The sequence below is a fragment of the Triticum aestivum genome, chromosome 5B (assembly GCF_018294505.1).
Source record: "Triticum aestivum cultivar Chinese Spring chromosome 5B, IWGSC CS RefSeq v2.1, whole genome shotgun sequence".
NCBI classification, from domain to species: domain Eukaryota; kingdom Viridiplantae; phylum Streptophyta; class Magnoliopsida; order Poales; family Poaceae; genus Triticum; species Triticum aestivum.
This window is the reverse complement of record NC_057807.1, coordinates 531578615-531589065: the sequence shown is the minus strand read 5'-3', so window position 1 is coordinate 531589065 and position 10451 is coordinate 531578615.

Here is a 10451-nt window from a genome sequence, read left to right as displayed (position 1 = left end):
GTACCAAAGGCCTCTGTTTCCCGCCCTTTGGGCTGCTGAAAAGAGACCTTTGGTACCGGTTGGTGCCACCAATCGGTACCAAAGGGTGGCATTGGTACGGGTTGGTGCCACAAACAGGTACTAATGCCCTGCGTATATAAGTAACACTTAGCAGTTTCGACGAAATCCCCCACTTCTTCTCCCCCCGACGCCCCTGATCCTCCTCGTCACGTTGCCGCCCGACGCCCCTACTCCACCTTGTCGTCGCCGCCGCTACCGACGCCGTCAGGCTGCTCGCCATCACCGTCGCCGCCGCCACCGACGCCCCTACTGTCGTGGTTCTAAGCCTGACAGTAGAGTGGGGGGTAGGTATGGAGAGGCAAGGTCCTAGCTATGGAGAGGTTGTAAGGACAAAGGATGTACGAGTTCAGGCCCTTCTCGGAGGAAGTAACAGCCCTACGTCTCGGAGCCCGGAGGCGGTCGAGTGGATTATGAGTATATGAGTTACAAGGTGCCGAACCCTTCTGCCTGTGGAGGGGGGTGGCTTATATAGAGTGTGCCAGGACCCCAGCCAGCCCACGTAGGAGAGGGTTTAAGGTGAGTTAAGTCTGGGGCGTTACTGGTAACGCCCCACATAAAGTGCCTTTACTATCATAAAGTCTACTTGATTACAGGCCATTGCAGTGCAGTGTGCCTCTTGACCTTCTGGTGGTCGAGTGAGTCTTCGTGGTCGAGTCCTTCAAGTCAGTCGAGTGTGTCCCTCGTTGGTCGACTGGAAGGCGACTTCTTCTAAGGGTGTCCTTGGGTAAGGTACTTAGATCAGGTCCATGACCCTACCCTAGGTACATAACCCCATCATTAGCCCCCGAATGGATTGAGGCTTCGAGTGAGGAAGGAGTTGATGTCGTTTCCGATTAACCTTTGTGCCCTGGTCGTGCGTTGTCCTGGACCAAAGAATCTCTTCGTCGACAGGGAGCAATTTGCCTTCAGTCGACTCGATCCATTCTATTTTTGCGTCGAGTGATCTTTCGGGCTTCGACGATCTCTGAGCGACGGATCGCCGGAAACACCGCGTCTGACAGACTGATTTGTTGTTCGCGGATTCCGCGGGATGCGAAATTTGGGAACGCGCGCGAAGCGGGGCGGACCGCGGCGTTCGGATGGAACGGGGCATAGACACCTCGATCTCCGCGCCGCCTTTTTCGCCACGTATCCCGTCTGCATAACTGTTCCCAGATATGATTAGATCGACGGGCCCACCTGTCATCCACTCGGAAGGGACCTTATAAATGTGCCCGGCGAGGATTTCTGTGCTGCGCCTCAGCATTCTCTCCCTCTCTCTGCTTCCTTCTTCTCCGCCCAGCGTGCTCGCTCTCGCCCCCGCACCACTTCCCTTCGCGCATCTCGCCGGCGACCATGGCCAAGGAGAAGACGGCGGCGCTGGAGCGCGCAAAGAAGGCGTCGGCGTCGGAGAAGGCGAAGGGGAGATCCACCAGCCGCGGAGGGTCCTCGTCCAGATCCCGTCTGCCGAAGGGCTGGGTCCAAGGAGACTGGATCCAGTCGACCATCACAGAGAAGGACCTCCTCGACATGGCCAACGAGGGCTTGATCCCTCACGGAGCTGCGAGGCTTCTGGGGAAGGAGTGGCAGCCTCAGCCAGAAGAGGGTGAGTGTGTGCTTTTGGCCACTCATGTTGATCGTGGGTTTTCCTTGCCGCCGAGTATTTTCTTCCGTGGCTTCTTGAATTTCTTCGGAGCGCAGCTTCACCACTTTACCCCAAACTCCATTGCCTATCTTGCTGCATTCGTGTCCATGTGTGAGGGTTTCTTGGGCTGTCGACCGCACTGGGGTTTTTTCAAACATATATTCACGTGTCGCTCTCAGACCGTGAAGAAGGTGAGCCCAGGTGATGAGAGAACCCGAGTCGTCCAAATGTGTGGGGGTCTGGGGATCCAGGTGAGGAATAAGAGCACCTTCCCGCCCATGACCTTTCCTGAGTCCGTCAGAGGCTGGCAGTCGACTTGGTTCTACTGCCAGGTCCAGTCGACGCCAGGGCAGTCGAGTGGACTCCCTCCGTTTACCATGGACCGAGTGAACAAGCCCTCCCCTCTGAAGCTGATTCCGGAGGAGAAAGCTGACGTGAAGATGTTGATGGAGCGCGTGGTGCAGTTGGTTCGGGAGGGAGTGACGGGCATGGACCTCCTGGAGGTCTTCCTCAGGCGTCGCATCCAGCCCCTTCAGTTCCGGAGCCACTGCATGTGGTTGTACTGTGGAACCGAAGATGAGACTCGAGTCCATCCAGAAGCAGTCGACGATGCCACTCTGGAAAGATGGATGGTAGCCGTTATCAGAAACAAGGACAACCCACGCGGAGCCAGAAGGATTCCTCCACTCGACCACAACAGCGATCCAAACAAGGTACATTTGCTCTGCCCTCCACTGCGTTCTTGTCGCATTTATTTCTGTTTATCCTGCCGACTGGTCGACTGATCCTTGTCTTGATATCTGCTAGGCTCTCACCGAGCTGTACTCGATGCCCAATGGGGCACAAACTCCGACTGAGGAGGGTGAGGCGAGCGGGGGTGAGAGCCAGGAAGAGGAGGAGTAGGACTCAAACATTGCAGGGGATGACGACGACGATGATGATGACGACGGTGATGACGATGACGTTGAAGACGAGGAGGAAGAGGAGGAGGAGGTCGTACCACCGCGCTCGGAAAGGCGGTCGAAGCTTGTCCACGACCCTTCAACCGAACGTGGTAAGGGGGTTGCGACCACCACTCAGTCGACCAAGCGCCCTCGGACCGTCTCTCCGGTGCCGACTGAAAAGGCGCCGAAACAGCCCAGGGCGGCCTCGTCGAAGCCGATCAAGCTCCTACCAAAGATGAAGGTGTCCATCCCTACCATATCAGGGTAATCGTGTTGTTTGAATCTTCTCATTTTGTGTGAACTTTGTCTCTGGTCGACGCTGAAGTTAGTCGACTGATCCTTTGGAGTTGCAGTGCTGCTACTTCTGAAACCTCGGCCCGGGCTGATGACCATGAGATGGAGGACGCAGCAACTTCGAACCCAGGTACTATATTCTTAACACCGTTCTTAGTCGACTGACTCGCGATCTCTGATCCTGATTCTTCTCCGCAGCTCCACCCAATACTGTTATCAATCTTCCTGATGATGATGAGGATGAAGAGCCGCTGAAGCGCAGGATGAGTCGGAAAGCGTCCGCCAGTAAGGTGCCTCAGGATGTGACGGCGCCTGAGATTCTGACTGTGGAGGAAGAGAACACCACTCGACACACGGTGTCCTTCGCGAATCCACTGACGAGTGCTCAGCAGCCCTCCCTCTTCACGACGCACCACGTCCCAGAGGACCAAGCTGGCGCAGCGAAGGAGGCGATACGCCAGGCGGGACTCATGATGGAGCAGCTGAAGACCATCCGGGACGCGAGCCAGGCAGCTTATGACGCCAGTTCTGCCCTCCAAAGCAATGTTCAGGTCAGTCGACCACCGTTTGTTCTGTTGGATATGCTGCCAAAAACTTTTCCTTGCCGGAATTTATAGTAGTCACCCACTGGGTGTTGTCGATTGAGTTCCGTATTAGCGGGGGCACGCTGAGTGCACCCGCTGGGTGTAGTCCCCAAGGCTAAGGTCGACTGCTGGCAGTCGGCCTTAGGCTTTATGATGTCAATTTTTCTGTCAGTCGACTATGTCGACTGGATTTCACAAACCGGTGGGGGCACGCTGAGTGCACCCACTGGGTGTAGTCCCCGAGACTGTGGTCGACTGCTTGCAGTTGATCACAGTCTTAGAGAATACATCTTTTTTTTTTGAGGTCGACTGGTCGACTTTGTCTTCAACAGGATTAGTGGGGGCACGCTGAGTGCACCCACTGGGTGTAGTCCCCGAGACTACGGTCGAATGCTTGTATTCGGCTGTAGTCTTAGAAACGTGAGTTTTTCCCTTTTTCACTCGGAAGTGAATTATATTTGACATTTAGTCGATTGGTTCTTCGCAGAACTCTTGTGATCTTGTGGCTCGCTACTCAGAGTTGGAACACAAGCATACTCAAGTCGAGCTGAGCTTGAAGCTGGTTCAGGAGAAGCTGACAAAGGCAAAGGAGGAGACAGAAGGTATGTTTGGTGAGACCTTGACGACTGCTTTTCCCCTTGCTTGTTTCAAAATCTGATCTTGCTGTAACTTGCAGGTAAGGTAAGGGAGGCCCAACAGAAGAAAGACCTTGAGCTAGCTGAGAAGATCAAGCTTGCTGACGAGAAGTTAGCTTCAGTCACCAAGCTCGAACAAGACAATACCAATCTGAAAGCTGCTCTTGGGATTGCCAACAAGGAGGTCAGTCGACTGAAAACTGATAAAGCTGCCCTGACCGACCAAGTCGCCAAATTGACTGGGAAGAAAACTGATCTGGAGGCCTTCCTGAGTGGACTTGCCAAGAAGCTGTTTCTTATGCTTGAAGGTAAACCTCTATGCTTGGCAGACATTTCCAATTGTGATTTTTCCATTCGACCATCTCCTTGACTTAGTGATCACCCTTGCAGAATTTTGTCAAAACTTTGAAGAAGAAACTAGCCGGTTGGAGCCAAACCTCGACCCCGTCAATTCTCCGGTGAACGATGAAGTTGCCATGGATGTTCTCCGACTGGAGTCCCGTGTTGCAGCTGTCGTGGACTATCTCGTAAGGCTGAAGGCCGCCACATCTCGCATCGACTCGACGCTTTGGCCTGAGGAGACACTTCAGAATGACCTTGAATCGCTGATGGCCCGGTTGAACACGATCCCTGGTCGAGTGCAGGAATGGAAGAAGTCCTCGGCTCGGTGTGGTGCAGATGTTGCTTTGTGTCTTGCCCGAGTCCACTGTAAGGATGCACGAGAAGAGAAGCTGGCGGCCCTTCGGGTGGCCAATACCAAGAAGCACGACTTCAGGTCCTTTATGGAAAGTTTCCTTGCAGCTGCCACTCGGATCGCCGACGGAATTGACCTTGATGAATTCGTTGCTCCTTCCAGCCCTCCACAGGAGGGGTAAAAAACTTATTCTGTCTCGACGCTTTTAAATTTGCCTCGGTATGCCGAGTGGAATTGTAACCGATAAACCTTAACAGGCTTAACGCCTGAGCACTCTCGGTTCCTTTAGATATCGATTCAAACTTGAATTTGGTGCTTGAATATGATTGCCTTTGGCTCGAAATGTCTTTTGCAGGTTCAAAGCAAGACGCCTTTACTGCAATCGACTTATTCTTCAGTCCACTTAGGCGAGCACTGGGCTGCAGCTAAGTCCCCGAGTGAGAGGTTTACTCTTCACTCGGCAGGATTTTGATAACTTAGGCGAGTGCTTGGACTGCAGCTAAGCCTCCGAGTGAGAGGGTTGCTCTACACTCGGTAGGATTTTGATAACTTAGGCGAGTGCTTGGACTGCAGCTAAGCCTCCGAGTGAGAGGGTTGCTCTACACTCGGTAGGATTTTGATAACTTAGGCGAGTGCTTGGACTGCAGCTAAGCCTCCGAGTGAGAGGGTTGCTCTACACTCGGTAGGATTTTGATAACTTAGGCGAGTGCTCGGACTGCAGCTAAGCCCCCGAGTGAGAGGGTTGCTCTACACTCGGTAGGATTTTGATAACTTAGGCGAGTGCTTGGACTGCAGCTAAGCCCCCGAGTGAGAGGGTTGCTCTACACTTGCTAGGATTTTGATAACTTAGGCGAGTGCTTGGACTGCAGCTAAGCCTCCGAGTGAGAGGGTTGCTCTACACTCGGTAGGATTTTTGTAACTTAGGCGAGCACAGGGCTGCAGCTAAGCCCCCGAGTGAAAGGCTGGCTTACCACTCGGTAGGATTTTGATAACTTAGGCGAAACGGATTCGCAGCTAAGCCTCCGAGTGGGAGTCTGGCTCGCCACTCGGTAGGATTTTGATAACTTTGGCGAAACAGATTCGCAGCTAAGCCTCCGAGTGGGAGTCTGGCTCACCACTCGGTAGGATTTTTACAAACTTAGGCGAAACGGATTCGCAGCTAAGTCACCCACTGAGGGGGAATTTTATTGGACAAAAATAAAAAGCGACAAAAATTATGGAGGGACTATGACACTATTATTTTGAGGTCCATGAACTACAGAAGTACTTTATTGCAACTCATCCGAGTGATAAAACTTAAGTGTAAAATGGGCGGAGTAGCTCCGCGTTCCAAGCTCGGGGCTCGTCGATATTATGCTCGACGTTGTAAAGACGGTACGCCCCGTTGTGGAGAACCTTGGTGACGATGAAGGGGCCTTCCCAAGAAGGAGCAAGCTTGTGTGGTTTGTGCTGATCCACTCGGAGAACCAAATCTCCTTCCTGGAAGGCTCGACCTCTCACATTTCTGGCGTGGAAACGACGCAAATCTTGTTGGTAGATGGTCGACCGGATCAGAGCCATCTCCCTTTCTTCCTCTAAAAGGTCGACTGCGTCTTGCCGCGCTTGTTCAGCCTCTGCTTCGTTGTAGATTTCAACTCGAGGAGCATTGTGGAGAAGATCACTCGGCAAGACTGCTTCAGCTCCGTAGACCAAGAAGAATGGAGTTCTTCCGGTCGACCGATTAGGTGTGGTCCGCAGTCCCCAGAGTACTGAGGGAAGTTCGTCGACCCAAGCTCCAGCCGCGTGTTTGAGATCACGTATTAGTCGAGGCTTCAATCCCTTAAGAATCAGTCCATTAGCTCGCTCTGCTTGTCCATTCGACTGCGGATGGGCGACTGAAGCGTAGTCGACCCGTGTGCCCTGGGAGTTGCAGAAAGCTCTGAATTCCTCTGAGTCAAAGTTCGACCCATTATCCGTAATGATGCTGTGTGGGACTCCATATCTGAATATTAGTTCCCTGATGAAGCTAACAGCAGTACCGGTGTCAAGGCTCTTGATTGGTTTAGCCTCGATCCACTTGGTGAACTTGTCGACTGCCACCAGTACATGCGTGAAGCCACTTCGTCCTGTTCTCAAAGGACCGACCATGTCCAATCCCCATACTGCGAAAGGCCAGACGAGTGGAATGGTCTTCAGAGCCGACGCAGGCTTGTGTGACATATTCGAGTAGAATTGACATCCCTCGCACTTATCCACTATCTCTTTTGCCATCTCATTCGCCTTTGGCCAGTAAAATCCGGCTCGGTATGCTTTGGCCACGACGGTCCGAGAGGACGCATGATGACCACAGGTCCCCGAGTGAATATCATTGAGGATGAGTCGACCTTCTTCTGGTGTTATGCACTTCTGACCAACTCCAGTCGCGCTTTCTCTGTATAATTGTCCTTTGATTACGGTAAAGGCCTTAGATCGACGGACGATCTGTCGAGCCTCTTCCTCATCCTCTGGGAGCTCTTTCCTCAGGATATATGCGACATACGGAATCGTCCAGTCGGGAATGACCACCAAAACCTCCATGATCAAGTCGACCACCGCTGGGACTTCAACTTCAGTCGGATCTGTGGCACTCTTGGGCTGTGGAGTTTCTTCGGTGAAAGGATCTTCTTTGACTGACGGAGTGTGTATATGCTCCAAGAACACACCACTCGGGATGGCTTCTCTCTTGGAACCTATCTTTGCTAGATCATCAGCTGCTTGATTTTTCAGTCGGGGTATATGATGGAGCTCCAACCCCTCGAACTTCTTTTCCAGCTTCCTCACTGCACTACAGTATCCAGTCATGGCTGGGCTTCTCACGTCCCACTCTTTCATCACCTGATTGACCACTAAATCCGAGTCGCCATAGACCATCAGGCGACGGACGCCGTGTGAAATGGCCATGCGCAACCCATATAAGAGGGCTTCATATTCTGCCTCATTGTTGGAGGAATCAAAGTGAATCTGGAGCACATATCTGAGCTTATCTCCTCTGGGGGAAACCAGGACAACCCCAGCACCGGAACCATTCAACATCTTAGAGCCATCAAAAAACATGGTCCAATGCTCCGAGTGAACTTCAGTCGGCTGCTGCTGTTCAATCCACTCGGCAAGGAAATCTGCTATTGCCTGGGACTTAATGGCTTTCTTTGCCTCAAACTTGATATCAAGGGGAAGAAGTTCAATCGCCCATTTGGCCACTCGACCAGTTGCATCTCTGTTGTGCAAAATCTCTGATAGTGGAGCGTCGCTGACGACTGTGATGGAATGATCAGAGAAATAATGAGCAACCTTCTTTGTGGTCATGTATATTCCATACACAAGCTTCTGATAATGAGGATATCTCTGCTTGGATGGAGTCAAGACTTCAGACAAATAATACACTGGGCGCTAAACTTTGAGAGCTTTTCCTTCTTCTTCCCGCTCGACCGTTAGCACAGTACTGACGACTTGTCCTGTGGCTGCGATATAGAGCAACAGAGGCTCTTTGCTGATTGGAGCAGCAAGCACCGGCTGGGTGGAGAGCAGAGCTTTTAGCTCGGCAAACGCTGCATCAGCTTCTGGAGTCCACTCGAACTTGTCTGTCTTCTTCATCAGTCGGTAAAGAGGTAATGCCTTTTCACCGAGTCGTGAGATGAATCGACTTAATGCGGCCAAGCATCCAGTAAGCTTCTGGACATCATGCACTCGCACAGGGCGTTTCATTCGGAGAATAGTGCCAATCTTCTCTGGGTTAGCGTCGATTCCCCGTTCGGAAACGAGAAAACCGAGTAACTTGCCACCAGGAACTCCAAATGTGCACTTTGATGGATTGAGCTTGATATCATACCTTCTGAGGTTGGCAAATGTTTCGGCGAGGTCAGCGAGCAGGTCGGAACCTTTCCGCGACTTGACAACGATATCATCCATATAAGCTTCCACATTCCGACTGATTTGAGTGAGTAGACACTTCTGAATCATTCGCATAAATGTGGCTCCGGCATTCTTGAGGCCGAACGACATGGTGATATAGCAGAAGCACCCGAATGGAGTGATGAAAGCTGTTTTTACCTCGTCGGGCCCGTACAGACGGATCTGGTGGTACCCGGAGTAGGCATCTAAAAAAGATAACCTCTCACATCCCGCGGTCGAGTCAACAATTTGATCTATGCGAGGGAGAGGAAAATGATCTTTCGGGCAGGCCCGGTTGATGTGCTTGAAATCAATGCACATTCGGAGCGACTTGTCCTTCTTAGGAACCATGACGACATTAGCGAGCCACTCAGAGTGGTATATCTCTCGGATAAATCCTGCCGCCAACAGTCGAGCCACTTCTTCGCCAATGGCTTTTCTCTTCTGGACGGCGGACCGCCGAAGATGCTCTTTGACTGGTTTTGCAGATGAGTCGACTCTTAGGCGATGCTCAGCCAGTCCCCTGGGAACACCTGGCATGTCAGCGGGCTTCCATGCAAAAATGTCCCAGTTCTCACGGAGGAACTGGATGAGCGCTTCTTCCTATTTTGGGTCGAGTGTCGTGGAGATGCGGGTCGGAGCTGCTTCGGGGTCGATCGGGTGAATGTGAACAGGCTTCGTCTCACCGGACGACTGGAATGCAGACTCTGTGGCGGGCTTCTTGGATCGCAGCAAGTCACTCGGATCTACGTTTTGCTTGTATTCTTCGAACTCGACTGCCGTCACCTGGGAATCGGCAATCTTGGAGCCCTTCTGAAAGCACTCTTCTGCCTTTTTCCTATCACCGGTGACAGTGATCACTCCTTTGGGACCGGGCATCTTCAATTTGAGGTATACGTAGCATGGTCGAGCCATGAACCGCGCGTAAGCTGGTCTCCCCAAAATGGCATGATATGCACTTTGAAAATCCACGACCTCAAATGTCAACTTTTCTTTGCGAAAATGCTTTGAATCGCCAAACACCACGTCCAAAGCTATCTGGCCGAGTGACTCGGCCTTCTTCCCTGGTATAACTCCATGAAAGCTCATGTTACTAGTGCTCAGTCGGGACATCGGAATGCCCATACCTTTCAATGTGTCTGCATACAATAAGTTCAGCCCACTTCCACCATCCATCAGCACCTTTGTCAGTCGAGTGCCTTCGACAACTGTATCGACCACCAAAGCTTGCCTCCTAGGGGTGGCAATATGAGTCGGGTGATCAGATTGGTCGAATGTGATGGGTGTTTGAGACCACTTCAGATAATTTGCTTTTGCGGGGGCAACCATGTTCACCTCTCGGTTAATCACTTTCAGTCGACTTCTGCTTTCCACATCTGCAAAGATCATCAGAGTGGAGTTGATATGCGGATATCCTTCCTCACTGTCCTCCTTGTCTTCGGCCTTGTCCGACTCCTTCTCCTTGTCCTTAGACTGTTTTCCCTGAAACTGCTGGATCAGGAGTCGACATTGGCGAGTGGTGTGCTTCGGGTAAATGATATTCCCCTCTTCGTCTTTCTTCGTGTGAATGTGACATGGCATATCCATCACGTCGTTCCCTTCTTTATCCTTTACCTTCTTGGGGTTCCAGGATCCTTTTGGTTTCCCCTTAAACTTTCCTTGAGTCACGGCCAGAGCCTCTCCAGGAGCTGCCGGTTCAGCCTTCCGCTT